The 5,050-nt window shown below is 41.1% G+C and overlaps 1 protein-coding gene and 1 pseudogene across 1 annotated transcript in view; one reads left to right on the forward strand and one right to left on the reverse strand.

Annotated features, from left to right (window-relative positions):
* Nucleotides 1–5,050, forward strand: part of LOC108539741 (protein eyes shut homolog) — a gene marked incomplete at both ends in the record, with an annotated part of 872,682 nt that overhangs the window by 773,161 nt on the left and 94,471 nt on the right.
* Nucleotides 4,177–4,717, reverse strand: LOC108539747 (60S ribosomal protein L10-like; annotated as a pseudogene).

The following is a 5,050-nucleotide window of genomic DNA, read 5'->3' on the forward strand; positions in this document are numbered from 1 at the left end:
TTTTTTTTTTTTTTTGTATTTACTTTATTGCAGGTCCACTGAAATGAATTATTGAAACTCAAAGAAAATAAGAGGTTTGTATTCAGAAATGTCTTTTTTAACTTAAGTTTCATTTTTAAAAATATTTTTGATGGATAATATATTTCTGAGCTGACAGGTTTTATATTGGTGGTGGTATTGATGGTAATTTTTTCAGTACTTTAAAGATAGCATTTCATTGTCTTCCTGCCTACCTTTTTGTTTTCTCTGACCAGAAGTTAGATACCATGCATACAGTCATTCTCTTGTATAGAAGAAGTCATTTCATTCTCACTTGCTTGTAAGATATTTTCTTTATCTCTTAAGATATTCATTGTAAGGCTTTGAAAGGGAGGTGAAGGTAAAAGAAAGAGTGAGAGAGTTGGCAGCTCAACAGTAACACAGGTTTATTGAACAAGGAACTGTGGAGGGGTACACCAGCTCGTGTAGGAGCCTGCCCTTGCTTACAGATGGGTAATTATAGGTCCGAGCAGGGCAGCTCTGGGCTTGCTGTGAAATGGGGTGGGCAGTGAGGTTAGCCGCTGATAAGGAAGGAATTTCTTGTGGTCAGGCGGTTAGGCCTGGGACTTGTCCAGGAGGATGTTTCTCATGGTCCAAGCTGTAGTGGAATTTTCCTATCTCACCAAGGTCTGTGCAATGGTGGCGTTTTACAAAGTGGAGCAACTTGAGCTAACATGCCTAAGTTGCAATTTTGGCTTTGTATTAATTCTTCGGATTTGCTGAGCTTTCTGTGTGTAATTTGCACTTTTCACCATGTTTGGGAAAATGTCAGTCATTTATTACAATTTTCTGCCCTATTCTTTATCTCCTATCCTAGGACATCTAGACTCCATTTTATTTTCAAACGTGTTCTCTCCTGTATTTTCAGTAATTTATAAATTACTGTTTATATGACTTTAATTTTGCTGATAGTTTATTTTGCCCTCTCTAATCCAATATTAAGCAAATTCAATATTTTTTTTCATTTTAGATAATACAAATTTTAGTTTTAAAATTTTCCTTTGGTGCTTTGTTATAGTTTCTATTTATCCATGGATGTTCCCCATCTGTTAATTCATGTGGCCCTAGCCTTTTTTTTTTTTTTTTTAACTTCTTAAATATATTGATATTGGCTCCTTTTAATTATTTCTCTGCTATCAGAACTGGCTGAAACATTTACAAGCTCAGTGCAAAATTAACATGTAGATCAAATTTTCTTATTTCTTTCCATGTTTAAATAAAATGCATTGCACCTGAACATTGTGAAGGATAGGTTATTGAGCCTTTGGATTCTTTTTCTAAAGAATGTTGATTCTACCTTTAGCAGATAGATGACATGGCAGGATTACGACTCTAAACTCTGCCTTCCCTAGAGTGTACAGCAGCTGAAGGCTCTGCTGAGCTCTCTCAGCCTTGCAGCTACTGCCTTCCTTCTGTATCCTCATGCTCTCTCCTGTACATGAACTGTTTCTGTATTAGTTAAGGAGCTGGGTAAAGATTTCATGCAGATTTTTCTTAGGGGTGGCAGGTATCCGAGTTACTGGCCGTGAATCCATATGGGTCAGGCAACAACCTCAATTCTTGCCTTCTCAGAAGAAATAATTTAACTGAGCAGTGTAAGGCAGAAAAAGAGACTGAGGCAAGTTTCAGGAGCGGAAGTTTATTTAAAAAGGTTCTTTAGAACAGGAAAAAAAGGAAAGTATGTTTGGAAGAAACTCAAGTGGGCATGTGAAGGCCAAGTGCAATGTTCAACCTTAATCCTAAGACTTTACAGACTGTCCTCTTTCTCAATATTCCTCTCTTATGGTGGACTGCCTACATGCAAAATGCCCCCCTTACCCTTGGGAGGTGAGGGCACAGTGTGTTTAGGAAGTTGTAGGCATGTCCATGCGAGGCTTCCTTCACTTTTCTGGTGAACTGACCCCTGAAGGTCATACTCTGCCATTTTGTCTCTTAATAAACATGTCCAGGAAGTTGTGTCTCCCTGGTGCCTGCATTCAATTAACACTTTTGTGCAATAGTGTGGACCATCAGGAACTGGCCTTTCTCTGTTGCCACTGCCAGTGAATCTGTCGCCCAGGCCGGAGTTCAGTGACCCGATTTCGGCCCACTGCAAACTCCACCTCCCGGATTTATGCCATTCTCCAACCTCAGCCTCCTGAGTAGCTAAGACTACAGGCGCCCGCCGCCATGCCCAGCTAATTTTGTTTTTGTATTTTTAGTAGAGACGGGGTTTCACGATATTAGACAGGATATTCTCGATCTTCTTGAAGGGAGAATTAATGAATTTTATAAGTATAATGGCCAAGAAATTTATTCTTTTCCTTAGAGGTAGAATGTAATATAGCCCCACCCGGGGGCCTGGGTTAAGAAAGAAAATATTAACTGCTTGTTTCTCCTCTTTGCCCAGAGAGGCTTATCTGTGTTCTATCGTTTCACATTCCTAGAGGTACCGTGAGTTCTTCAAGGTTGAGAAGCAAATGTTGCAGAAACATGTATTCCCAAGGATGTAAGACATATGTTATAACAAATGTAAAAGAATGATTAACTGCCTTTGTTCTCACTTCTGCAAGTACTCTTCCTGCAGCACGTAACTCTCACCACAAACAGCTTAAAAGGTGACTGATCACTTTGTTCAGGGCTCAGACTTTCTGGACCCTAGTGTGACCGGTGATCACCTTAATGATAAAGGGCTCTCCTGAACTCTGTTCAGTCTCTCCTGTCTCTGATTGTCCCGCAACATGCTGACCTCATGATTCGCCTGCCTCGGCCTCCCAAAATGCTGAGATTACAGGTGTGAGCCACCGTGCCTGGCCGTGAATCACTTTTAGAGAGGTCATGTGATCATTGCGGAACTATAACCTGACATTCCTAGTGGATGAGGGAAGAGCCCTCTCCAGCCCCACTCATGCCTGTCTAACTACCTAACTACCAAAACTGTAACATTTTGAGCTACATCAAACAGCTGTTTCTTTCTAGTATTTGCTGTAGTATATTCTCCCCTCATCTTTTAGTTATTCTTTCAGTTATTGTCACACTCTATTGAGCCAGTGAAATTGCAGCTTTGTACTTGATCTCTAGCAACCCAAACACAAAACGGCATGGGCGACCAGATATTACCCTCAAGCAATAGTCATACAATAAAAAATTCTACTCACTAGGTGCAATTCTCTTCTTTCAAGGGTTCAGTCTTCTTCAGTTTCTTCCTGTCTTTGGTCATGTTCTGGTGCCTTCAGTTATGGTTTTATATTTTCTCCAGATTTTTAAAGACAGTAATTCTGAGATAAATTACTGTGCCAATAGCTAAAATAGTTATTTGTGAGACTAGTATTTGAGATATGTTTTAACACTTTCCTCCTGTCCCAGGCTCTTCTTAGCTGCTTTTTTCTCCGTTTCTCTCCAGTAAGCTAATTGGCCTAAGGATTAGTTTGTTGCTCTGCTATATACACCAACCTTCTCTTAAATACTTACCCCCAAAATTTTATTTGTCAACACGATTGCCTTTGGTTTTGCACTACCTCACATTATGTCTTAAATAAAAATTAGTTTCTTGGAGAGAGTTTGTGAACTCAGTTTTAGGACTGTGTCTTCCCTGGGGCAAAATCTGAGTCATTACTCCAGGCCTTAGGTGAAGGTGAGAGCCTCTGGACTCCTCTGCATGTGAAACCCCCACAGTACAAGCAAGCTAGGGCTAAGGTAATCTGTCTCCACATATTCTTGGTCTGCTGAAACTAAGGTAAATATTCTGCTTTATGAGTTGGGGTTGGGTGTAGAAAAGGAAACCATAAACTCTTAGTCACACTAACCAGGATCTTAACCTCTGGAACTCAGCATTTAAGCAGATAAATGCTGATGGCCTTTCCATTTCCAGTGAGATACAGTATCTATTGATGGTGAGTTGAGAAGAGCAGTAGCTTTGTCTTCTCAGCCATATTCACTGAAAGTAGAGATTCCAACACAGTCAGCTGGAATCTGTGGTTAATGAGTTGTAGCTCAAGTGTCACAGGCTCTCAGCATTCATTTGAATTAGTATATTTTCTTTTTTTTTTATAATATACTAATAATGTTTATTGAGGGAATCAGGATAAAACTAAAATAACAGACAAAGTATGTAAGAAAGAGGGGTAATTGAAGTGAAGGCATTTTTTCTTTTTTAGGTGGACAGGAAGTAGAATTTATTGGTGAGTATTAAGAGGGGGCAGCACAGTGGAAGCCCTCATGAGTGCAGGGCCTGCCACTTGTCCAGAGCGCCACGATTGGGAACGTACTTGACCCATCTGGGATAAGCCGCTTCTCAGCCACCATGTCTTCAAATTCATTGGCATTGAACTTGGTGAAGCCCCACTTCTTTGAGATGTGGATCTTCTGGCGGCTGGGGAGCTTGAACTTGGCCCTGCACAGGGCCTCCATCACATGCTCCTTGTTCTGCAGCTTGGTGCGGATGGACATAACTTGGTCAATGTGAACCCTGGCCGCAGTGCCCTGGGGCTTTCCAATGGCACCTTGCATGCCTGTTTGGAGCCTACACTGGGGTAGTGCAAGGTCAGAAACATGAACATCCATCTGAAAGGACTGTCTCCAAGGTCCCTTAGAGCAACCCATACAACAAACAGGCTGCATCACTACCAGGGAAGCTGCTGTTTGCAGCCATTGCACACTGGGCCCCCATGAGGAAAGGAACTCAGTCGGCTTAATTGGCTGCAGGTGAATTAGTATATTTTCTTAAACAAATATTTCCTCGTGTGTTGTATTCCTGCCTGTAGAACATAAAATGATCATTTTGTTATAGTTTGTACCAGTTATGGTTGTTTCACTGAGGATGGCATCAACAGGGCAGCTCATGCTGGCACTCTGGAGGTGGACCCTTCTCTACTTTACTTCTAAGGCAGTCTGTTCCCATTGCTTTCTTAAGCCTTTCCTTTCTTCATCAGTCACTTTGACTGTGGCACACAAATAATCTTTTCCAAACTCTCTTTACTTTATATGTAAGGGACTATCTATTTTATTTATTGAATAGCGTCCCCCCCCCCCC

The sequence above is a fragment of the Rhinopithecus bieti genome, unplaced genomic scaffold (genome assembly GCF_001698545.2).
Source record: "Rhinopithecus bieti isolate Rb0 unplaced genomic scaffold, ASM169854v2 scaffold_1468, whole genome shotgun sequence".
Taxonomy (NCBI): Eukaryota; Metazoa; Chordata; class Mammalia; order Primates; family Cercopithecidae; genus Rhinopithecus; species Rhinopithecus bieti.